Genomic DNA, 27795 nt, shown 5'->3' on the forward strand with positions numbered 1-27795 from the left:
CCCCCACAAGTGACCCCTTTTTGGAAACTAGACCCCCCAAGGAACTTATCTAGATGTGTGGTGAGAACTTTGAATGCCCAAGTGCTTCACAGAAGTTTAGAATGCAGAGTCGTGAAAATAAAAAATATTTTTTTTTTCACAAAAAAGATTTTGTAGCCCCCAAGTTTTTATTTTCACAAGGGTAACGAGAGAAATTGGACCCCAGAAGTTGTTGTCCAATTTATCCCGAGTACGCTGATGCCCCATATGTGGGGGTAACCCACTGTTTGGGCGCACGGCAGAGCTCAGAAGGGAGGGAGCACCATTTGACTTTTTGAGCGCAAAATTGGCTGTCGTGTTTGGAGACCCCCTGATGTACCTAAACAGTGGAAACCCCCCAATTCTAGCTCCAACCCTAACCCCAACACACCCCTAACCCTAATCCCAACCTCATCCATAATCCTAATCACTAACCCTAACCATAATCACAACCCTTACCCCAAAACAACCCTAATGTCAACCCTAACCATAACCCTAATCAAAACCCTAAATCCAACACACCCCTAATCCTAATCTCAACCCTAACCTCAAACCTAACCCTAATCCCAATACACCCCTAATCACAACCCTAACCTTAACCCTAATCCCAAACCTAACCCTAATCCCAAGCGTAACCCTAATGCCAACCCTAACCCTAATACGAACCCTAATCCCAGCTCTAACCCTAACTTTAGCCCCAACCCTAGCCCTAACTTTAGCCCCAACCCTAACCCTAGGGCTACTTTCACACTTGCGTCGTTTGGCATTCCGTCGCAATCCGTCGTTTTGGACAAGAAACGGATCCTGCAAATGTGCCCGCAGGATGCGTTTTTTGCCCATAGACTTGTATTGCCGACGGATCGTGACGGATGGCCACACGTCGCGTCCGTCGTGCACTGGATCACTTGTGTTTTGGCGGAGCGTCGGCACAAAAAAACGTTCAATGAAACGTTTTTTTGTACGTCGCATCCGCCATTTCTGACCGCGCATGCGTGGCCGTAACTCCGCCCCCTCCTCCCCAGGACATAGATTGGGCAGCGGATGTGTTGAAAAACTACAGCTGCTGCCCACGTTGTGCACAATTTTCACAACGTGCGTCGGTATGTCGGGCCGACGCATTGCGACGGCCCCGTACCGACGTAAGTGTGAAAGAAGCCTAACCCTAAGTTTAGCCCCAACCCTAACCCTAAATTTAGCCCCAACCCTAACCCTAAATTTAGCCCCAACCCTAGCCCTAACCCTAGCCCTAACCTAACCCTAGCCCTAACCTAACCCTACCCCTAACCTAACCCTAACCTAACCCTACCCCTAACCTAACCCTAACCTAACCCTTACCCTACCCCTAACCCTACCCCTAACCCTAATTTTAGCCCCAACTGCTGTTCTCCTGCCGGCCGGCAGATGGAGACAGATGGCGGGCGCACTGGGCATGCGTCCGCCATGTTCTGCTGCCGGCGGCCAGGAGGAGCAGCAAGAGGATCCAGGGACCTAGGTGAGTATGCTAGGGTCCCCGAATCCCCCTATTTCTCTGTCCTCTGATGTGCGATCACATCAGAGGACAGAGAATTACACTTTACTTTTTTTTTTTTTTTGCGGTCGCCGGTAAACAGTTAATTACCGGCGATCGCAAAACAGGGGTCGGTAATACCGACCCCGATCGTGCTCTTTGGGGTCTCGGCTACCCCCGGCAGCCGAGACCCCAAAGATTCTCCCGGTGCCGGCCGGCGGGCGCACTGCGCATGCGCCCGCCATTTTGAAGATGGCGGCGCCCACCGGGAGACACGAGGAGCATCGGGGGAGCTAGGTGAGTATTGGGGGGCCACCTGGGACCCCTTTTCTCTGTCCTCCGATGTGCGATCACATCGGAGGACAGAGAAATTAAAAAGAGATCGCTTTTTTTTTTTTTTTTTTTGCGATCGCCGGTAAACGGTTAATTACCGGCGATCGCAAATGCGGGGTGGGTTAAAAACCCCCCGAATCATGTTCTCTGGGGTCTCGGCTACCCTCGGCAGCCGAGACCCCGGAGAAAATCGGCCTCTGGGGGGCGCTATGGACTTTTTCCACAGCGCCGTTAATTAACGGCGCTGTGGTTTAAGTACCCTTAGCGGCCGCCGTTAAAAGGCGTATCGGCGGTCACTAAGGGGTTAAATGACCTGAGATACAAGAGAATAGCCTCCCTATACAGGAGACAATGCAGCAGCTGTCAGTTGTACACTATAGCTGACAACTTGCTGCATCAGCCAAGATCAGTGTTTGTACCCTCCAAATTAGTTTAACCCCTTAGATGCTGCTGTCAATAGTGACTACATCAATATAAATGGTTAACAGTTAACTGAGTGTGGGGGCTTCTTCTTTATCCCAATTGGTGCCCTCAGATCTTGATTTTGTTGTCCTGATGTTTGCGATGGCAATTCACGACCAAATAGTGGCCTTAGACTCTGCCGGCTGTAGTAATCTGTTCAGAAGTTAGAGGCATTTAGGTGGTAAAAATACAGTTTTTCATTTCTGTCATGCCACTTTGCATTAATTCCTGTAAAGCACCTGAAGTGTTAATAAACTTACTGACAGCAGTTTTCAATATGTCTGGGGGTAATGTTTTAAAAATGGTATCACTTTTGGGGGTTTCCTAATATATGGGACCACTAAAGTCACTTTAAACATGTATAAGTCCCTAAAAAAATACATTTTGTAAATGTCCTTGAAAAAATGAAAAATTGCTGCTACATTTTTAAACCTCCTAAAATGCTAACAAAATAAAATAACACTTTACAAATGATGCTGATGTAAAGCCGATATGAGGGAAATGTTGTATATTAATGTATATCTGTGATATAAAGGTGTGTTTCCACATTCAGGAAACGCTGCGTTTTTGACGCATCAAAACGCAGCGTCCAGATGTTACAGCGTAGTGGAGGGGATTTCATGAAATCCCGTCTCCACTATGCATTAAAAGACGCATGTGGCAGACCCGCGAAAACGCACATGCGGCGCATCTTTTAAGAACGCAGCATGTCCTTACATTGCAGAAAAACGCAAGGACAGCGCAGGTGACCTGGCAGTAACTTTAGGTGCAGATTTGGTCAGGATTTTACCTGCATAAAATACTGACCAAATCCTGATGCAATCCTGAACGTGGACACATACCCTAACTATCTGGATTAAAGGGATGTTCATTCAAAGTTTTAAGAGGGCTAAATTTAAAATCTGATTGGTTGCAAATGGCAGAGTTTCCATGTATTGCTTGCTCCTTGCTTGCTTCACATTTCTTCTTTTTTTTTTATCCTCTAGCCCAGGGGTCCCCAACTCCAGTCCTCAAGGCCCACCAACAGGTCATGTTTTCAGGATTTCCTTTGCATTGCACAGGTGATGCAATTATTACCTGGGCAAGACTAAGGAAATCCTGAAAACATGACATGTTGGTGGGCCTTGAGGACTGGAGTTGGGGACCCCTGCTCTAGCCAACAAATACTTTGAGTACTCAGCACCGATTTCTTCATAGTGTGTTATGTATGCAGGCAGGCATTGCAAAGAACCAACTGGGAAATCACAAAATCTGAGACAGTATCAGAGACCGTACCTAATCTGACGCTTAAGGCCTCTTTCACACTTCCGTCTTTCAGCTCCCGTCACAATCCGTCAATTTTTGAGAATGCAAGATCCTGCAAAAAAAATTTGCAGGATCCTGCATTTTCCCATAGACTTGTAGTAGCAACGCATTGTGGCGAATGGCCATCCGTTTCATCCGTCGTTCACTGTATCCTACGTAAAAAAAAACGGTCCATCGGGCAGAGAAAACGTTTATAGGAACGTTTTTTCTGCATGTCAGAAAATCGGTCATCGACGCATCCTGTGCTGCCCGTCACTGGCTACAATAGTAGCCTATGGGGGCAGGATGCGTCGCTGCCTGTGAAAAGCAGGAATCCAGCGACGGGTCCCGTCTTTTCAAACTGAACATGCGTGCAAGAATTTCCCATCAGGGAAATTCTCTCTTGCTCGCTCTTTTTCTCTTTTTAGTATTGATGCTGCCTATGCGGCATCAATAGTAAGAAGATATAATGTTAAAAATTAAACAAATAAAAAATCTCAATATTCTCACCTAGCGGCGAGACCACGACTTCTTGTGAAATTTCGCAATGTATTACTAGGAACGTTAGCTACCGGCCGGGAGCATCGCTGCGCGAGACGCCGGTAGGTGAGAATACTGCGATTTTAAAAAAAATTTTTTTTAACCTGGTTTGTGCTGTGTATTTGTTTTCGCAGCAGAAAACCGCTGCAAAGATGCATACACAACAGGTGCACATAACCTCAACGGGTCCGTCAGAAAGACGGGCCCAGTGCACACATTTTCCACAATCTGCACAGGATCCGTCATTTCAACGTCTTGACCGATCCTGTGCAGATTTGGAAGACGGAAGTGTGAAAGAAGCTTTAGGGTAAGTTCACACAGGGCGTTTTTGCTGCGTTTTTTATTCTAATTTTCATCTGCTTTTTACAGTACCAGCAAAGCCTATGAGATTTCAGAAATCTCATGCACACACATTGGGTTTTTGTGTTATCAGGATTTTGTGCTTTGCTGCATTTTTTGGACATAGCGCATGTCACGTCTTTCAGCGTTTTTGCTGCGATCTTTCAGAATTTTTCACCCACTGACTTGAATGGGTGTTGAAAAAAACATAGCAATAACGCAGGTATCATTATTTGCTGCTGAAAATTCACGGACATTAGCATGGACAAAGAAGAAATAAAATGCACCAAAAATGCACCTAAACCTGCGTTTTTGACGCAGCTTCTTTTCTGCCAAGAAGATCAGGTTTTGCTGCAGAAAAAAAAGCAGCAAGAACGCCCTCATTGATATATATGAGATGCTGCTGTATTTTTTTTTCCAGCATGGCTTTAGGAAGTGGGCTGCACTAGCAAAATGGATTACCTGTGCCTCAAACTTCAGTATTTTTTCTAAAATGTTAAAGATGCACTCCCAGACTTTGTTTTAGCCTTTTCTCTAAGGTACGGTAAATGGTAATGCAGTTACTATGTTACTCAGCATGGAAAGTGAATGATCTGCTCCAATCTAGTCCTTCTGTTGTCCCACAAGCTGCTCTGTGACTGTCAGAATAATGTCTTTGGTGTAGACCCAGACTCAGTTTCTATCTGCAACCTTACCGGAGTCAAATTGAGCCTCTCAAAGGAATACACAGATAAACTGTCGTTCTGTTTACACTAGAGAACTTATGATTCTGAGAGCTGAAGTGTGGTCATGTAGGATCATCAAGGGACTGGAATAGAGATGATGATTTACTTGGAAAGTGGTAAGTAAAAGATTTAACTCCTCTACTATTTACCGTACGTTACTGTTGGAGAAATCGATTAATTTAAAGTCTTGGAGTTTTCTTTTTCATTCTTTGTTCAAATGCACCTGATTGCAATAGGCACAGCTCAGTACATTTTGTACAAAGCTGCAGTACTTAGCGAGATCTGTGGCATCTTCAGTCTGCTTGATTCTCACCAATCTGATATTGATGGAAAATGCCTTTTAAAGGGGTTGCATCACTATTAAAACATAATTTCATTGTATGCATCATAAAAGAAAAAAAAAGGGTTGTCTTGTTTATGCTATTCAGAAAGATTTAGTGTAGAGTTGACATCTAGCCAAGCTCTAAATCTAAAATCTAAATCTGTACATGCGCTGCCTTCAGCCGCCATTTTCCTGAAGCCCACCTCTGGGAAATCAATGTACTGAGATGAGATTCCGCTCCTGTCTCACTGCAGCCTCGCTCTGCTGGGACACCCCCTCCTCCCAGTCCGGCATCGTCCCACTCCTACTGCAGTGACCTTCCTACATTTAGACTGAGGGCTCATTCCCATCAGTGAATAAAATCAGTCTGCAATACAAAGGCTAGGCAGACAGCTGCGGGCTGATATTAGTAGGCTAGCAAGGGGCCATGGATATTGGCCCCCTACCAGACTAAAAGTGTCAGCTCTCAACTGTCCCAGAAATCACGCATCCATAAGATGCTCCAATTCTGACACTTATCCTCCGCTCTTCCTACTTGCCCTGGTGCGGTGGCAAGTGGGGTAATAGCATTGGGGTTGATCTCAGCTTTGTATTATTATAGGGGGGTCCCCCATTTTAACCCTTTACCCCCAAGGGTGGTTTGTACGTCAATGACCAGGCCAATTTTTATAATTCTGACCACTGTCCATTTATGAGGTCATAACTCTGGAACGCTTCAACGGATCCTGGTGATTCTGACATGGTTTTCTCATGACATATTGTACTTCATGATAGTGGTAAAATTTCTTTGATATTACCTGCGTTTATTTGTGGAAAAAACGGAAATTTGGTGAAAATTTTGAAATTTTTGCAATTTTCCAACTTTGAATTTTTATGCAATTAAGAGATATGTCACACACAATACTTAATAAGTAACATTTCCCACATGTCTACTTTACATCAGCACAATTTTGTAACCAAATTTTTTTTTTGTTAGGGAGTTATAAGGGTTAAAAGTTGACCAGCAAACCCTAGCCCTAACCCTAGCCCTAACCCTAATGGGAAAATGGAAATAAATACATTTTTTTATTTTTCCCTAACTAAGGGGGTGATGAAGGGGGGTTTGATTTACTTTTATAGCGGGTTTTTCAGCGGATTTTTATGATTGGCAGCCGTCACACACTGAAAGAGGCTTTTTATTGCAAAAAATATTTTTTGCGTTACCACATTTTGAGAGCTATAATTTTTCCATATTTGAGTCCACAGAGTCATGTGAGGTCTTATTTTTTGCGGGACGAGTGGACGTTTTTATTGGAAACATTTTCGGGCACGTGACATTTTTTGATCGCTTTTTATTCCAATTTTTGTGAGGCAGAATGACTGAAAACCAGCTATTCATGAACTTCTTTTGGGGGAGGCGTTTATACCGTTCTGTGTTTGGTAAAATTGATAAAACAGTTTTATTATTCGGGTCAGTACGATTACAGCGATACCTCATTTATATTATTTTTTTATGTTTTGGCGCTTTTATACGATAAAAACTATTTTATAGAAAAAATAATTATTTTTGCATCGCTTTATTATGAGGACTATAACTTTTTTATTTTTTCGCTGATGATGCTGTATGGTGGCTCGTTTTTTGCGGGACAAGATGACGTTTTCAGTGGTACCATGGTATGGTATGGTATGGATTTATATCTGTCTTTTTGATCGAGTGTTATAGGTCGGGTCGTTACGGACGCGGCAACACTAAATATGTGTACTTTTATTGTTTGTTTTTTTATTTAGATAAAGAAATGTATTTATGGGAATAATATATATATTTTTTCATTATTTGGGAAATTTTTTTTAAAAACTTTTTTACTTTGTCCCAGTGGGGGACATCACAGATCAGTAATCTGACAGTTTGCACAGCACTCTGTCAGATCACCGATCTGACTTACAGCGCTGCAGGCTTACCAAGCGCCTGCTCTGAGCAGGCACTTGGTAAGCCACCTCCCTCCCTGCAGGACCCGGATGCCGCGGCCATTTTGGATCCGGGCCTTGCTGCAGGGAGGAAGGTAGGAGACCCTCGGAGCAACGCGATCACATCGCGTTGCTGCGGGGGTCTCAGGGAAGCCCGCAGGGAGCCCCCCCCTGCGCGACTCTTCCCTATACCGCGATCATGTTTGATTGCGGTGTGCCGGGGATTAATGTGCCGGGGGCGGTCCGTGACCGCTCCTGGCACATAGTGCCGGATGTCAGCTGCGATAGGCAGCTGACACCCGGCCGCGCTCCCCCCGTGAGTGCGGCCGATCGCTATGACGTACTATCCCGTCGAGGGTCAGATAGGCCAAGGGCACCTCGACGGGATAGTACGTCTAAGGTCAGAGAGGGATTAATAACCAGTAAAGTGTACAGTTGTGAGCTGATATTTAATAGCCTGGGAAGCTCTATGTTTATTACCTCCTTCCCTCAAGAAACATCTGCCCTCTGCTGTCTGCTTTCCCTCTGTTAGTTATTCAAAATTTGTGGGACCCCACACCATTTTTTTTCTTTGTAATATTCGCTAAATCCATGAACATTAAATTACACACACTGCACTAATTATATATGTGAGTAAGACCTATCTATGTATAGTATGCATAGATCTATTCTATTCTGATGGGTCACACTGTGAATTTGGATGCATAAAAATTAGACTGCACACGCATGGTTCGTGTGCTCTGCATCTTTTCTCACACCCATTGACTTACATTGATGAGTCTCGTCTAATATACACGGCCAATCGAAGCATGCTGCGATTTTTTTTTTTTTTTTCTCAGTCCGATATGAGCTGAAGAAGAAAAAAAAATCACAGGTGAGCAGGGAATCACAGAATAATGTTAGGCAGAGTACACTCCGATTTTTATCAGATTGCGCTTGTCTGTTTTTCTCACAGATGAGTATGATCACTAAGATGCACCCCCATTTTCCTCACAAATTTTGGGGGAAAAAGTGCCAATTCTAATCCCCGAAAATACTGTATTTATTTGTTTTAACCTCCGAGAGCTAGCTGTAAATGATTTTGTGCCTTTATTTTGATATATTAGATTGTGGCCCAATTCTAACGCATTAGGTATTCTAGAATATGCATCTCCCCGTAGTATATGGACAATGATGATTCCAGAATTCGCGGCAGACTGTGCCCGTCGCTGATTGGTCGAGGCAACCTTTATGACATCATCGTCGCCATGGCAACCATTATGACATCTACGTCGATACTGTGCCCGTCGCTGAATCAGAAACGTGAGATGTCTACGTCCTTTATGACATCATCGTCGCTGTGCCCGTTGCTGATTGGTCGAGGCCTGGCAGCCTCGACCAATCAGAGACGCGGGATGTCTACGTCCTTTATGACATCATTGTCGCTGTGCCCATTGCTGATTGGTCGAGGCCTGGCGGCCTCGACCAATCAGACGCGGGATTTCTACGTCGATGCTGTGCCGGTCTCTGATTGGTCAAGGCCTGGCGGCCTCGACCAATCAGAGACGCGGGATTTCCAGGACAGACAGACAGACGGAAAAACCCTTAGACAATTATATATATAGATAGAAAACCTTTGGAGGGAGTTGAAAGTCCATGTTGCCAAGCGAAAAGCCAAAAACATCACTGCTCTAGAGGAGATCTGCATGGAGGAATGGGCCAACATACCAACAACAGTGTGTGGCAACCTTGTGAAGACTTACAGAAAACGTTTGACCTCTGTCATTGCCAACAAAGGATATATTACAAAGTATTGAGATGAAATTTTGTTTCTGACCAAATACTTATTTTCCACCATAATATGCAAAAAAATGTTAAAAAAACAGACAATGTGATTTTCTGGAATTTTTTTTCTCAGTTTGTCTCCCATAGTTGAGGTCTACCTATGATGTAAATTACAGACGCCTCTCATCTTTTTAAGTGGTGGAACTTGCACTATTGCTGACTGACTAAATACTTTTTTGCCCCACTGTGTATATATGTATATATACACAGTGGGACATATATAGGACATTCTCCCAAAACTCCTCTGGATCATCCAAATGCTCTCTAGCAAGCTTCAGACGGGCCCGGACATGTACTGGCTTAAGCAGTGGGACACGTCTGGCACTGCAGGATCTGAGTCCATGGTGGCGTAGTGTGTTACTTATGGTAGGCCTTGTTACATTGGTCCCAGCTCTCTGCAGTTAATTCACTAGGTCCCCCCGCGTGGTTCTGGGATTTTTGCTCACCGTTCTTGTGATCATTCTGACCCCACGGGGTGGGATTTTGCGTGGAGCCCCAGATCGAGGGAGATTATCAGTGGTCTTGTATGTCTTCCATTTTCTAATTATTGCTCCCACTGTTGATTTCTTCACTCCAAGCTGGTTGGCTATTGCAGATTCAGTCTTCCCAGCCTGGTGCAGGGCTACAATTTTGTTTCTGGTGTCCTTTGACAGCTCTTTGGTCTTCACCATAGTGGAGTTTGGAGTCAGACTGTTTGAGGGTGTGCACAGGTGTCTTTTTATACTGATAACAAGTTTAAACAGGTGCCATTACTACAGGTAATGAGTGGAGGAAAGAGGAGACTCTTAAAGAAGAAGTTACAGGTCTGTGAGAGCCAGAAATCTTGATTGTTTGTTTCTGACCAAATACTTATTTTCCACCATAATATGCAAATAAAATGTTAAAAAAACAGACAATGTGATTTTCTGGATTTTTTTTTCTCAGTTTGTCTCTCATAGTTGAGGTCTACCTATGATGTAAATTACAGACGCCTCTCATCTTTTTAACCCCTTCATGACCCAGCCTATTTTGACCTTAAAGACCTTGCCGTTTTTTGCAATTCTGACCAGTGTCCCTTTATGAGGTAATAACTCAGGAACGCTTCAACGGATCCTAGCGGTTCTGAGATTGTTTTTTCGTGACATATTGGGCTTCATGTTAGTGATAAATTTAGGTCAATAAATTCTGCGTTTATTTGTGATAAAAACGGAAATTTGGCGAAAATTTTGAAAATTTTGCAATTTTCACATTTTGAATTTTTATTCTGTTAAACCAGAGAGATATGTGACACAAAATAGTTAATAAATAACATTTCCCACATGTTTACTTTACATCAGCACAATTTTGGAAACAACATTTTTTTTTGTTAGGAAGTTATAAGGGTTAAAATTTGACCAGCGATTTGTCATTTTTACAACGAAATTTACAAAACCATTTTTTTTAGGGACCACCTCACATTTGAAGTCAGTTTGAGGGGTCTATATGGCTGAAAATACCCAAAAGTGACACCATTCTAAAAACTGCACCCCTCAAGGTACTCAAAACCACATTCAAGAAGTTTATTAACCCTTCAGGTGCTTCACAGCAGCAGAAGCAACATGGAAGGAAAAAATGAACATTTAACTTTTTAGTCACAAAAATTATCTTTTAGCAACAATTTTTTTATTTTCCCAATGGTAAAAGGAGAAACTGAACCACGAAAGTTGTTGTCCAATTTGTCCTGAGTACGCTGATACCTCATATGTGGGGGTAAACCACTGTTAGGGCGCACGGCAGGGCTTGGAAGGGAAGGAGCGCCATTTGACTTTTTGAATCAAAAATTGGCTCCACTCTTTAGCGGACACCATGTCACGTTTGGAAAGCCCCCGTGTGCCTAAAAATTGGAGCTCCCCCACAAGTGACCCCATTTTGGAAACTAGACATCCCAAGGAACTTATCTAGATGCATAGTGAGCACTTTGAACCCCCAGGTGCTTCACAAATTGATCCGTAAAAATGAAAAAGTACTTTTTTTTCACAAAAAAATTCTTTTAGCCTCAATTTTTTCATTTTCACATGGGCAACAGGATAAAATGGATCCTAAAATGTGTTGGGAAATTTCTCCTGAGTACACCAATACCTCACATGTGGGGGTAAACCACTGTTTGGGCACATGGTAAGGCTCGGAAGGGAAGGAGCGCCATTTGACTTTTTGAATGAAAAATTATTTCCATCGTTAGCGGACACCATGTCGCGTTTGGATAGCTCCTGTGTGCCTAAACATTGGTGCTCCCCCACAAGTGACCCCATTTTGGAAACTAGACCCCCCAAGGAACTTATTTAGATGCCTAGTGAGCACTTTAAACCCTCAGGTGCTTCACAAATTGATCTGTAAAAATGAAAAAGTACTTTTTTTTCACAAAAAAATTATTTTCGCCTCAATTTTTTCATTTTCACATGGGCAGTAGGATAAAATGGATCATAAAATTTGTTGGGCAATTTCTCCCGAGTACGCCGATACCTCATATGTGGGGGTAAACCACTGTTTGGGCACTCGGCAGGGCTCGGAAGGGAAGGCGCGCCATTTGACTTTTTGAATGGAAAATTAGCTCCAATTGTTAGCGGACACCATGTCGCGTTTGGAGAGCCCCTGTGTGCCTAAACATTGGAGCTCCCCCACAAGTGACCCCATTTTGGAAACTAGACCCCCCCAAGGAACTTATCTAGATGCATATTGAGCACTTTAAACCCCCAGGTGCTTCACAGAAGTTTATAACGCAGAGCCATGAAAATAAAAAATAATTTTTCTTTCCTCAAAAATGATTTTTTAGCCTGGAGTTTCCTATTTTGCCAAGGATAATAGGAGAAATTGGACCCCAAATATTGTTGTCCAGTTTGTCCTGAGTATGCTGATACCCCATATGTGGGGGTAAACCACTGTTTGGGCGCACGGCAGGGCTCGGAAGGGATGGCACGCCATTTGGCTTTTTAAATGGAAAATTAGCTCCAATCATTAGCGGACACCATGTCACGTTTGGAGAGCCCCTGTGTGCCTAAACATTGGAGATCCCCCAGAAATGACACCATTTTGGAAACTAGACCCCCAAAGGAACTAATCTAGATGTGTGGTGAGGACTTTGAACCCCCAAGTGCTTCACAGAAGTTTATAACGCAGAGCCATGAAAATAAAAAAAAAAAAATTATTTTCTCAAAAATGATCTTTTAGCCTGCAATTTTTTATTTTCCCAAGGGTAACAGGAGAAATTTGACCCCAAAAGTTGTTATCCAGTTTCTCCTGAGTACGCTGATACCCCATATGTGGGGGAAATCACTGTTTGGGCACATGCCGGGGCTCGGAAGTGAAGTAGTGACGTTTTGAAATGCAGACTTTGATGGAATGCTCTGTGGGCGTCACGTTGCGTTTGCAGAGCCCCTGATGTGGCTTAACAGTAGAAACCCCCCACAAGTGACCCCATTTTGGAAACTAGACCCCCAAAGGAACTTATCTAGATGTGTGGTGAGCACTTTGAACCCCCAAGTGCTTCATAGAAGTTTATAATGCAGAGCCGTGAAAATAATAAATACGTTTTCTTTCCTCAAAAATAATTATTTAGCCCAGAATTTTTTATTTTCCCAAGGGTTACAGGAGAAATTGGACCCAAAAAGTTGTTGTCCAGTTTCTCCTGAATACGCTGATACCCCATGAGTGGGGGTAAACCACTGTTTGGGCACACGTCGGGGCTCAGAAGGGAAGTAGTGACTTTTGAAATGCAGACTTTGATGGAATGGTCTACGGGTGTCACGTTGCGTTTGCAGAGCCCCTGGTGTGCCTAAACATTGGTGCTCCCCCACAAGTGACCCCATTTTGGAAACTAGACGCCCCAAGGAACTTATCTAGATTCATAGTGAGCACTTAGAACCCCAGGTGCTTCACAAATTGATCTGTAAAAATGAAAAAGTACTTTTTTTTTCACAAAAAAATTCTTTTAGCCTCAATTTTTTCATTTTCACATGGGCAACAGGATAAAATGGATCCTAAAATTTGTTGGGCAATTTCTCCTGAGCACACCGATACCTCACATGTGGGGGTAAACCACTGTTTGGGCACACGGCAGGGCTCGGAAGGGAAGGCGCGCCATTTGACTTTTTGAATGGAAAATTAGCTCCAATTGTTAGCGGACACCATGTCGCGTTTGGAGAGCCCCTGTGTGCCTAAACATTGGATCTCCCCCACAAGTGACCCCATTTTGGAAACTAGACCCCCCAAGGAACTTATCTAGATGCATATTGAGCACTTTAAACCCCCAGGTGCTTCACAGAAGTTTATAACGCAGAGCCATGAAAATAAAAAATAATTTTTCTTTCCTCAAAAATGATTTTTTAGCCTGGAATTTCCTATTTTGCCAAGGGTAATAGGAGAAATTAGACCCCAAATGTTGTTGTCCAGTTTCTCCTGAGTACGCTGATACCCCATATGAGGGGGTAAACCACTGTTTGGGCACATGCCGAGGCTCGGAAGTGAAGTAGTGACGTTTTGAAATGCAGACTTTGATGGAATGCTCTGTGGGCGTCACGTTGCGTTTGCAGAGCCCCTGATGTGGCTTAACAGTAGAAACCCCCCACAAGTGACCCCATTTTGGAAACTAGACCCCGAAAGGAACTTATCTAGATGTGTGGTGAGCACTTTGAACCCCCAAGCGCTTCATAGAAGTTTATAATGCAGAGCCGTGAAAATAATAAATACGTTTTCTTTCCTCAAAAATAATTATTTAGCCCAGAATTTTTTATTTTCCCAAGGGTTACAGGAGAAATTGGACCCCAAAAGTTGTTGTCCAGTTTCTCCTGAATACGCTGATACCCCATGAGTGGGGGTAAACCACTGTTTGGGCACACGTCGGGGCTCAGAAGGGAAGTAGTGACTTTTGAAATGCAGACTTTGATGGAATGGTCTACGGGTGTCACGTTGCGTTTGCAGAGCCCCTGGTGTGCCTAAACAGTAGAAACCCCCCACAAGTGACCCCATTTTAGAAACTAGACCCCCCAAGGAACTTATCTAGATATGTGGTGAGCACTTTGAACCCCCAAGTGCTTCACAGACGTTTACAACGCAGAGCCGTGAAAATAAAAAATCATTTTTCTTTCCTCAAAAATGATGTTTTAGCAAGCATTTTTTTAGATTCACAAGGGTAACAGGAGAAATTGGACCCCAGTAATTGTTGCGCAGTTTGTCCTGAGTATGCTGGTACCCCATATGTGGGGGTAAACCACTGTTTGGGCACACGTCGGGGCTCGGAAGTGAGGGAGCACCATTTGACTTTTTGAATACGAGATTGGCTGGAATCAATGGTGGCGCCATGTTGCGTTTGGAGACCCCTGATGTGCCTAAACAGTGGTAACCCCTCAATTCTACCTCCAACACTAACCCCAACACACCCCTAACTCTAATCCCAACTGTAGCCATAACCCTAATCACACCCCTAACCACAACCCTAATTCCAACCCTAACCCTAAGGCTATGTGCCCACGTTGCGGATTCGTGTGAGATATTTCCGCACCATTTTTGAAAAATCCGCGGGTAAAAGGCACTGCGTTTTACCTGCGGATTTTCCGCGGATTTCCAGTGTTTTTTGTGCGGATTTCACCTGCGGATTCCTATTGAGGAACAGGTGTAAAACGCTGCGGAATCCGCACAAAGAATTGACATGCTGCGGAAAATACAACACAGCGTTTCCGCGCGGTATTTTCCGCACCATGGGCACAGCGGATTTGGTTTTTCATATGTTTACATGGTACTGTAAACCTGATGGAACACTGCTGCGAATCCGCAGCCAAATCCGCACCGTGTGCACATAGCCTAATTCTAAAGGTATGTGCACACGCTGCGGAAAACGCTGCGGATCCGCAGCAGTTTCCCATGAGTTTACAGTTCAATGTAAACCTATGGGAAACAAAAATCGCTGTACACATGCTGCGGAAAAACTGCACGGAAACGCAGCGGTTTACATTCCGCAGCATGTCACTTCTTTTGTGCGGATTCCGCAGCGGTTTTACAACTGCTCCAATAGAAAATCGCAGTTGTAAAACCGCAGTGAAATGCGCAGAAAAAAACGCGGTAAATCCGCCATAAATCCGCAGCGGTTTAGCACTGCGGATTTATCAAATCCGCAGCGGAAAAATCCGCAGAGGACCAGAATACGTGTGCACATAACGAAACCCTAACCCTACCCCTAACCCTACCCCTAACCCTACCCCTAGCCCTAACCCTACCCCTAGCCCTAACCCTAACCCTACCCCTAACCCTAACCCTATTCTAACATAAGTGGAAAAAAAAAATTTCTTTATTTTTTTATTGTCCCTACCTATGGGGGTGACAAAGGGGGGGGGGTCATTTATTATTTTTTTTATTTTGATCACTGAGATAGATTATATCTCAGTGATCAAAATGCACTTTGGAACGAATCTGCCGGCCGGCAGATTCGGCGGGCGCACTGCACATGCGCCCGCCATTTTGAAAGATGACGGCGCCCAGGGAGAAGACGGACGGGACCCCGGCTGGATCGGTAAGTATGATGGGGTGGGGGGGGGGACCATGGGGGGGGGGGGGACCATGTGGGGGGGGGGGGGGGGATCGGAGCACGGGGGGGGGAATCGGAGCGCGGGAGGAGTGGAACGGAGCACGGGGGGGCTGGAACGGAGCACGGGGGGGTGGAACGGAGCACGGGGGGGTGGATCGGAGTGCAGGGGGGGTGATTGGAGCACGGAGGGAGCGGACAAGAGCACGGGGGGGAGCGGAGCACTGGACGGAGGGGAGTCGGAGCAGTGTACCTGCCAGATCGGGGGGCTGCGGGGGCGATCGGTGGGGTGGGGTGGGGGCACATTAGTATTTCCAGCCATGGCCGATGATATTTCAGCATCGGCCATGGCTGGATTGTAATATTTCACCCGTTATAATAGGTGAAATATTACAAATCGCTCTGATTGGCAGTTTCACTTTCAACAGCCAATCAGAGCGATCGTAGCCACGAGGGGGTGAAGCCACCCCCCCTGGGCTAAACTACCACTCCCCCTGTCCCTGCAGATCGGGTGAAATGGGAGTTAACCCTTTCACCCGGCCTGCAGGGACGCGATCTTTCCATGACGCCGCATAGGCGTCATGGGTCGGATTGGCACCGACTTTCATGACGCCTACGTGGCGTCATGGGTCGGGAAGGGGTTAAGTGGTGGAACTTGCACTATTGCTGACTGACTAAATACTTTTTTGCCCCACTGTGTGTGTGTGTGTTTGTGTGTGTGTGTGTGTGTGTGTATATATATATATCTATATATATAATTGCCTACGGGTTTTTCCGTCTGTCTGTCTGTCTGTCTGTCTGTCTGTCTGTCTGTCCTGGAAATCCAGGCTCTCTGATTGGTCGAGGCCGCCAGGCCTCGACCAATCAGAGACCGGCACAGCATCGACGTAGAAATCCCGCGTCTCTGATTGGTCGAGGCCGCCAGTCTGATTGACACTTCTATATTGATCAGTCCTCCTGACACTTCTGTATTGATCAGTCCTCCTGACACTTCTATATTGATCAGTCCTCCTGATACCTCTATATTGATCAGTCCTCCTGACACTTCTATATTGATCAGTCCTCCTGACACTTCTATATTGATCAGTCCTCCTGACATTCTATATTGATCAGTCCTCCTGACACTTCTATATTGATCAGTCCTCCTGACACTTCTATATTGATCAGTCCTCCTGACACTTCTATATTGATCAGTCCTCCTGACACTTCTATATTGATCAGTCCTCCTGACATTCTATATTGATCAGTCCTCCTGACACTTCTATATTGATCAGTCCTCCTGACACCTCTATATTGATAAATCCTCCTGACACTTCTATATTTATCAGTCCTCCTGACACCACTTTATTGATAAATCCTCCTGACACTTCTGTATTGATCAGTCCTCCTGATACCTCTATATTGATAAATCCTCCTGACACTTCTATATTGATCAGTCCTCCTGACACTTCTATATTGATCAGTCCTCCTGACACTTCTATATTGATCAGTCCTTTTGACACCTCTATATTGATCAGTCCTCCTGACACTTCTATATTGATCAGTCCTCCTGACACTTCTATATTGATCAGTCCTCCTGACACTTCTATATTGATCAGTCCTCCTGACACTTCAATATTGATCAGTCCTCCTGACACTTCTATATTGATCAGTCCTCCTGACATTCTATATTGATCAGTCCTCCTGACACTTCAATATTGATCAGTCCTCCTGACACTTCTATATTGATCAGTCCTCCTGACATTCTATATTGATCAGTCCTCCTGACACTTCAATATTGATCAGTCCTCCTGACACTTCTATATTGATCAGTCCTCCTGACATTCTATATTGATCAGTCCTCCTGACACTTCAATATTGATCAGTCCTCCTGACACTTCAATATTGATCAGTCCTCCTGACACTTCTATATTGATCAGTCCTCCTGACACTTCTATATTGATCAGTCCTCCTGACACTTCTATTTTGATCAGTCCTCCTGACACCTCTATATTGATCAGTCCTCCTGACATTCTATATTGATCAGTCCTCCTGACACTTCTATATTGATCAGTCCTCCTGACATTCTATATTGATCAGTCCTCCTGACACTTCTATATTGATCAGTCCTCCTGACATTCTATATTGATCAGTCCTCCTGACACCTCTATATTGATCAGTCCTCCTGACATTCTATATTGATCAGTCCTCCTGACACTTCTATATTGATCAGTCCTCCTGACACTTCTATATTGATCAGTCCTCCTGACACTTCTATATTGATCAGTCCTCCTGACACTTCTATATTGATCAGTCCTCCTGACACTTCTATATTGATCAGTCCTCCTGACACTTCTATATTGATCAGTCCTCCTGACACTTCTGTATTGATCAGTCCTCCTGACACCTCTATATTGATCAGTCCTCCTGGCACTTCAATATTGATCAGTCCTCCTGACACTTCTATATTGATCAGTCCTCCTGACACTTCTATATTGATCAGTCCTCCTGACACTTCTATATTGATCAGTCCTCCTGACACTTCTATATTGATCAGTCCTCCTGACACTTCTGTATTGATCAGTCCTCCTGATACCTCTATATTGATCAGTCCTCCTGACACTTCTATATTGATCAGTCCTCCTGACACTTCTATATTGATCAGTCCTCCTGACACTTCTATATTGATCAGTCCTCCTGACACCTCTATATTGATCAGTCCTCCTGACTCTTCTATATTGATCAGTCCTCCTGACACTTCTATATTGATCAGTCCTCCTGACACCTCTATATTGATCAGTCCTCCTGACTCTTCTATATTGATCAGTCCTCCTGACACCTCTATATTGATCAGTCCTCCTGACACTTCTATATTGATCAGTCCTCCTGACACTTCTATATTGATCAGTCCTCCTGACACTTCTATATTGATCAGTCCTCCTGACATTCTATATTGATCAGTCCTCCTGACACTTCTATATTGATCAGTCCTCCTGACACCTCTATATTGATAAATCCTCCTGACACTTCTATATTGATCAGTCCTCCTGACACCACTTTATTGATAAATCCTCCTGACACTTCTGTATTGATCAGTCCTCCTGACACTTCTGTATTGATCAGTCCTCCTGACACTTCTATATTGATCAGTCCTCCTGACACTTCTATATTGATCAGTCCTCCTGATACTTCTATATTGATCAGTCCTCCTGACACCTCTATATTGATCAGTCCTCCTGACACTTCTATATTGATCAGTCCTCCTGACACTTCTATATTGATCAGTCCTCCTGACACCTCTATATTGATCAGTCCTCCTGATACCTCTATATTGATCAGTCCTCCTGACACTTCTATATTGATCAGTCCTCCTGACACTTCTATATTGATCAGTCCTCCTGACACTTCTATATTGATCAGTCCTCCTGACACCTCTATATTGATCAGTCCTCCTGATACCTCTATATTGATCAGTCCTCCTGACACTTCTATATTGATCAGTCCTCCTGACACTTCTATATTGATCAGTCCTCCTGACACTTCAATATTGATCAGTCCTCCTGACACTTCTATATTGATCAGTCCTCCTGACACTTCTATATTGATCAGTCCTCCTGACACCTCTATATTGATCAGTCCTCCTGACACTTCAATATTGATCAGTCCTCCTGACACTTCAATATTGATCAGTCCTCCTGACACTTCAATATTGATCAGTCCTCCTGACACTTCTATATTGATCAGTCCTCCTGACACTTCAATATTGATCAGTCCTCCTGACACTTCTATATTGATCAGTCCTCCTGACATTCTATATTGATCAGTCCTCCTGACACTTCAATATTGATCAGTCCTCCTGACACTTCTATATTGATCAGTCCTCCTGACACTTCTATATTGATCAGTCCTCCTGACACTTCTATATTGATCAGTCCTCCTGACATTCTATATTGATCAGTCCTCCTGACACTTCAATATTGATCAGTCCTCCTGACACTTCTATATTGATCAGTCCTTTTGACACCTCTATATTGATCAGTCCTCCTGACACTTCTATATTGATCAGTCCTCCTGACATTCTATATTGATCAGTCCTCCTGACACCTCTATATTGATCAGTCCTCCTGACATTCTATATTGATCAGTCCTCCTGACACTTCTATATTGATCAGTCCTCCTGACACTTCTATATTGATCAGTCCTCCTGACACTTCAATATTGATCAGTCCTCCTGACACTTCTATATTGATCAGTCCTCCTGACACTTCTATATTGATCAGTCCTCCTGACACTTCTATATTGATCAGTCCTCCTGACACTTCTATATTGATCAGTCCTCCTGACACTTCTATATTGATCAGTCCTCCTGACACTTCTATATTGATCAGTCCTCCTGACACTTCTATATTGATCAGTCCTCCTGACACTTCTATATTGATCAGTCCTCCTGACACTTCTATATTGATCAGTCCTCCTGACACTTCTATATTGATCAGTCCTCCTGACACTTCTATATTGATCAGTCCTCCTGACACTTGACGATGATGTCATAAAGGACGTAGATATCCCGCGTCTCTGATTCAGCGACGGGCACAGTATCGACGTAGATGTCATAATGGTTGCCATGGCTGTCTTTCTGTCTGTCTGTCCTGGAAATCCCTGCTCTCTGATTGGTCGAGGCCGCCAGGCCTCGACCAATTAGAGACCGGCACAGCATCGACGTAGAAATCCCGCGTCTCTGATTGGTCGAGGCCGCCAGGCCTCGACCAATCAACAACGGGCACAGCGACGATGATGTCATAAAGGACGTAGACATCCCGCGTCTCTGATTGGTCAAGGCCGCCAGGCCTCGACCAATCAGCAACGGGCACAGCGACGATGATGTCATAATGGTTGCCATGGCGACGATGTCATAAAGGTTGCCTCGACCAATCAGCGACGGGCACAGTCTGCCGCGAATTCTGGAATCATCATTGTCCATATACTACGGGGACATGCATATTCTAGAATACCCGATGCTTTAGGGTAACTAATCTACTATATAATTGTCTAAGGGTCACTTCCGTCTTTCTGTCTGTCTGTCTGTCTTTCTTTCTGTCACGGATATTCATTGGTCGCGGCCTCTGTCTGTCATGGAAATACAAGTCGCTGATTGGTCGTGGCAAAACCCCCACGACCATTGCCACGACCAATCAGCGACGGGCACAGTCCAGCGGCAACATGGCCGCTCCTTCCTCCCCGCAGTCAGTGCGCGCTCCATACTCCCCTCCAGTCAGCGCTCACACAGGGTTAATGGCAGCGCTAATGGACCGTGTTAAGCCACAGTATAACGCACTCCATTAACGCTGCTATTAACCCTGTGTGACCAACTTTTTTACTATTGATGATGCCTATGCAGCATCAATAGTAAAAAGATCTAATGTTAAAAATAATTAAAAAAAATAAAAAATCATCATATACTCACCTTCCGGCACCTTTCTCGCTCCTCACGACGCTCCCGTAACCGGTCCATGCATTGCGATCTCGCGAGATGATGACGTAGTGGTCTTGAGAGACTGCTACGTCATCATCTCGCGAGACCGCAATACACTCTTGAGACCGGAGCGCACGAGGAGCGTCGGTAAACGCTTCCTGGATCCAGGGGCCAACGGAGGGTGCGTATATAACTATCTTTTATTTTAATTCTTTTTTTTAACAGTGATATGATTCCCACATTGCTATATACTTCGTGGGCTGTGCAATATACTACGTGGGCTGTATAATATACTACGTGGGCTGGGCAATATACTACGCGAGCTGGGCAATGTAGTACGCACGCTGGGCAATATGCTATGCGGGCTGGGCAATATACTATGCGGGCTGTGCAATATACTACATGACTGGGCAATATACTACGTGGCTGGGCAATATACTACGTGGCTGGGCAATATACTATGTGGCTGGGCAATATACTATGTGGCTGGGCAATATACTATGTGGCTGGGCAATATACTACGTGGCTGGGCAAAATACGTGGCTGGGCAATATAATACGTCACTGGGCAATATAATTCGTGACTGGGCAATATACTACATGACTGGGCAATATACTATGTGGCTGGGCAATATACTACGTGACTGGGCAATATAGTACGTGACTGGGCAATATACTATGTGGCTGGACAATATACTACGTGGCTGGGCAATATACTATGTGGCTGGGCAATATACTACGTGACTGGGCAATATAGTACGTGACTGGGCAATATACTACGTGGTTGGGCAATATACTACGTGGCTGGGCAATATACTACGTGAACATGCATATTCTAGAGTACCCGATGTGTTAGAATCGGGCCACCATCTAGTATATATATAATTGTCTAAGGGTTTTTCCGTCTGTCTGTCTGTCTGTCTGTCTTTCTGTCTGTCTGTCTGTCTGTCCTGGAAATCCCGGCTCTCTGATTGGTCGAGGCCGCCAGGCCTCGACCAATCAGAGACCGGCACAGCATCGACGATGATGTCATAAAGGACGTAGAAATCCCGCGTCTGATTGGTCGAGGCCGCCAGGCCTCGACCAATCAGCAACGGGCACAGCGACGATGATGTCATAAACATTGCCTCGACTAATCAGCGATGGGCACAGTCTGCCGCGAATTCTGGAATCATCATTGTCCATATACTACGGGGACATGCATATTCTAGAATACCCGATGCGTTAGAATCGGGCCACAGTCTAGTATATATATATATATATATATATATATATATATATATATCTTCTATCTATATATATAATTGCCTAAGGGTTTTTCCGTCTGTCTGTCTGTCTGTCTGTCCTGGAAATCCAGGCTCTCTGATTGGTCGAGGCCGCCAGGCCTCGACCAATCAGAGACCGGCACAGCATCGACGTAGAAATCCCGCGTCTCTGATTGGTCGAGGCCGCCAGTCTGATTGACACTTCTATATTGATCAGTCCTCCTGACACTTCTGTATTGATCAGTCCTCCTGACACTTCTATATTGATCAGTCCTCCTGATACCTCTATATTGATCAGTCCTCCTGACACTTCTATATTGATCAGTCCTCCTGACACTTCTATATTGATCAGTCCTCCTGACACTTCTATATTGATCAGTCCTCCTGACACTTCTATATTGATCAGTCCTCCTGACACTTCTATATTGATCAGTCCTCCTGATACCTCTATATTGATCAGTCCTCCTGACACTTCTATATTGATCAGTCCTCCTGATACCTCTATATTGATCAGTCCTCCTGACACTTCTATATTGATCAGTCCTCCTGACACTTTTATATTGATCAGTCCTCCTGACATTCTATATTGATCAGTCCTCCTGACACTTCTATATTGATCAGTCCTCCTGATGCCTCCATATTGATCAGTCCTCCTGACACTTCTATATTGATCAGTCCTCCTGATACCTCTATATTGATCAGTCCTCCTGACACTTCTATATTGATCAGTCCTCCTGACACTTCTATATTGATCAGTCCTCCTGATACCTCTATATTGATCAGTCCTCCTGACACTTCTATATTGATCAGTCCTCCTGACACTTTTATATTGATCAGTCCTCCTGACACTTCTATATTGATCAGTCCTCCTGACACTTCAATATTGATCAGTCCTCCTGACACTTCTATATTGATCAGTCCTCCTGACACTTCTATATTGATCAGTCCTCCTGACACTTCTATATTGATCAGTCCTCCTGATGCCTCCATATTGATCAGTCCTCCTGACACTTCTATATTGATCAGTCCTCCTGACACTTCTATATTGATCAGTCCTCCTGACACTTCTATATTGATCAGTCCTCCTGACACTTCTATATTGATCAGTCCTCCTGACATTCTATATTGATCAGTCCTCCTGACACTTCTATATTGATCAGTCCTCCTGACACCTCTATATTGATAAATCCTCCTGACACTTCTATATTTATCAGTCCTCCTGACACCACTTTATTGATAAATCCTCCTGACACTTCTGTATTGATCAGTCCTCCTGATACCTCTATATTGATAAATCCTCCTGACACTTCTATATTGATCAGTCCTCCTGACACTTCTATATTGATCAGTCCTCCTGACACTTCTATATTGATCAGTCCTCCTGACACCTCTATATTGATCAGTCCTCCTGACACTTCTATATTGATCAGTCCTCCTGACACTTCTATATTGATCAGTCCTCCTGACACTTCTATATTGATCAGTCCTCCTGACACTTCAATATTGATCAGTCCTCCTGACACTTCTATATTGATCAGTCCTCCTGACATTCTATATTGATCAGTCCTCCTGACACTTCAATATTGATCAGTCCTCCTGACACTTCTATATTGATCAGTCCTCCTGACATTCTATATTGATCAGTCCTCCTGACACTTCAATATTGATCAGTCCTCCTGACACTTCTATATTGATCAGTCCTCATGACATTCTATATTGATCAGTCCTCCTGACACTTCAATATTGATCAGTCCTCCTGACACTTCAATATTGATCAGTCCTCCTGACACTTCTATATTGATCAGTCCTCCTGACACTTCTATATTGATCAGTCCTCCTGACACTTCTATATTGATCAGTCCTCCTGACACCTCTATATTGATCAGTCCTCCTGACATTCTATATTGATCAGTCCTCCTGACACTTCTATATTGATCAGTCCTCCTGACATTCTATATTGATCAGTCCTCCTGACACTTCTATATTGATCAGTCCTCCTGACATTCTATATTGATCAGTCCTCCTGACACCTCTATATTGATCAGTCCTCCTGACATTCTATATTGATCAGTCCTCCTGACACTTCTATATTGATCAGTCCTCCTGACACTTCTATATTGATCAGTCCTCCTGACACTTCAATATTGATCAGTCCTCCTGACACTTCTATATTGATCAGTCCTCCTGACACTTCTATATTGATCAGTCCTCCTGACACTTCTATATTGATCAGTCCTCCTGACACTTCTATATTGATCAGTCCTCCTGACATTCTATATTGATCAGTCCTCCTGACACTTCTATATTGATCAGTCCTCCTGACACCTCTATATTGATAAATCCTCCTGACACTTCTATATTGATCAGTCCTCCTGACACCACTTTATTGATAAATCCTCCTGACACTTCTGTATTGATCAGTCCTCCTGACACTTCTGTATTGATCAGTCCTCCTGACACTTCTATATTGATCAGTCCTCCTGACACTTCTATATTGATCAGTCCTCCTGATACTTCTATATTGATCAGTCCTCCTGACACCTCTATATTGATCAGTCCTCCTGACACTTCTATATTGATCAGTCCTCCTGACACTTCTATATTGATCAGTCCTCCTGACACCTCTATATTGATCAGTCCTCCTGATACCTCTATATTGATCAGTCCTCCTGACACTTCTATATTGATCAGTCCTCCTGACACTTCTATATTGATCAGTCCTCCTGACACTTCTATATTGATCAGTCCTCCTGACACCTCTATATTGATCAGTCCTCCTGACACCTCTATATTGATCAGTCCTCCTGACACTTCTATATTGATCAGTCCTCCTGACACTTCTATATTGATCAGTCCTCCTGACACTTCTATATTGATCAGTCCTCCTGACACTTGACGATGATGTCATAAAGGACGTAGATATCCCGCGTCTCTGATTCAGCGACGGGCACAGTATCGACGTAGATGTCATAATGGTTGCCATGGCTGTCTTTCTGTCTGTCTGTCCTGGAAATCCCTGCTCTCTGATTGGTCGAGGCCGCCAGGCCTCGACCAATTAGAGACCGGCACAGCATCGACGTAGAAATCCCGTGTCTCTGATTGGTCGAGGCCGCCAGGCCTCGACCAATCAACAACGGGCACAGCGACGATGATGTCATAAAGGACGTAGACATCCCGCGTCTCTGATTGGTCAAGGCCGCCAGGCCTCGACCAATCAGCAACGGGCACAGCGACGATGATGTCATAATGGTTGCCATGGCGACGATGATGTCATAAAGGTTGCCTCGACCAATCAGCGACGGGCACAGTCTGCCGCGAATTCTGGAATCATCATTGTCCATATACTACGGGGACATGCATATTCTAGAATACCCGATGCTTTAGGGTAACTAATCTACTATATAATTGTCTAAGGGTCACTTCCGTCTTTCTGTCTGTCTGTCTGTCTTTCTTTCTGTCACGGATATTCATTGGTCGCGGCCTCTGTCTGTCATGGAAATACAAGTCGCTGATTGGTCGTGGCAAAACCCCCACGACCATTGCCACGACCAATCAGCGACGGGCACAGTCCAGCGGCAACATGGCCGCTCCTTCCTCCCCGCAGTCAGTGCGCGCTCCATACTCCCCTCCAGTCAGCGCTCACACAGGGTTAATGGCAGCGCTAATGGACCGTGTTATGCCACAGTATAACGCACTCCATTAACGCTGCTATTAACCCTGTGTGACCAACTTTTTTACTATTGATGATGCCTATGCAGCATCAATAGTAAAAAGATCTAATGTTAAAAATAATTAAAAAAAATAAAAAATCATCATATACTCACCTTCCGGCACCTTTCTCGCTCCTCACGACGCTCCCGTAACCGGTCCATGCATTGCGATCTCGCGAGATGATGACGTAGTGGTCTTGAGAGACTGCTACGTCATCATCTCGCGAGACCGCAATACACTCTTGAGACCGGAGCGCACGAGGAGCGTCGGTAAACGCTTCCTGGATCCAGGGGCCAACGGAGGGTGCGTATATAACTATCTTTTATTTTAATTCTTTTTTTAACAGTGATATGATTCCCACATTGCTATATACTTCGTGGGCTGTGCAATATACTACGTGGGCTGTATAATATACTACGTGGGCTGGGCAATATACTACGCGAGCTGGGCAATGTAGTACGCACGCTGGGCAATATGCTATGCGGGCTGGGCAATATACTATGCGGGCTGTGCAATATACTACATGACTGGGCAATATACTACGTGGCTGGGCAATATACTACGTGGCTGGGCAATATACTACGTGGCTGGGCAATATACTATGTGGCTGGGCAATATACTACGTGGCTGGGCAATATACTACGTGGCTGGGCAATATACTACGTGGCTGGGCAATATACTACGTGGCTGGGCAATATAATACGTCACTGGGCAATATAATTCGTGACTGGGCAATATACTACATGACTGGGCAATATACTATGTGGCTGGGCAATATACTACGTGACTGGGCAATATAGTACGTGACTGGGCAATATACTATGTGGCTGGACAATATACTACGTGGCTGGGCAATATACTATGTGGCTGGGCAATATACTACGTGACTGGGCAATATAGTACGTGACTGGGCAATATACTACGTGGTTGGGCAATATACTACGTGGCTGGGCAATATACTACGTGAACATGCATATTCTAGAGTACCCGATGTGTTAGAATCGGGCCACCATCTAGTATATATATAATTGTCTAAGGGTTTTTCCGTCTGTCTGTCTGTCTGTCTGTCCTGGAAATCCCGGCTCTCTGATTGGTCGAGGCCGCCAGGCCTCGACCAATCAGAGACTGGCACAGCATCGACGTAGAAATCCCGCGTCTCTGATTGGTCGAGGCCGCCAGGCCTCGACCAATCAGCAACGGGCACAGCGACGATGTCGTCATAAAGGACGTAGAAATCCCGCGTCTGATTGGTCGAGGCCGCCAGGCCTCGACCAATCAGCAACGGGCACAGCGACGATGATGTCATAAAGGACGTAGACATCTCACGTTTCTGATTCAGCGACGGGCACAGTATTGACGTCGATGTCATAATGGTTGCCATGGCGACGATGATGTCATAAAGGTTGCCTCGACCAATCAGCGACGGGCACAGTGTGCCGCAAATTCTGGAATCATCATTGTCCATATACTACGGGGACATGCATATTCTAGAATACCCGATGCGTTAGAATCGGGCCACAATCTAGTATATATATATATAT

General features: G+C 44.6%; 1 protein-coding gene across 4 annotated transcripts in view; it reads left to right on the forward strand.

Moving 5' to 3' along the window:
* Window positions 1-27795, forward strand: part of OSBPL8 (oxysterol binding protein like 8) — a 441028-nt gene that overhangs the window by 81268 nt on the left and 331965 nt on the right. The gene's annotated exons all lie outside the window — the stretch shown is intronic.

The sequence above is a fragment of the Ranitomeya imitator genome, chromosome 4, assembly GCF_032444005.1.
Source record: "Ranitomeya imitator isolate aRanImi1 chromosome 4, aRanImi1.pri, whole genome shotgun sequence".
Classification (NCBI taxonomy): Eukaryota; Metazoa; Chordata; class Amphibia; order Anura; family Dendrobatidae; genus Ranitomeya; species Ranitomeya imitator.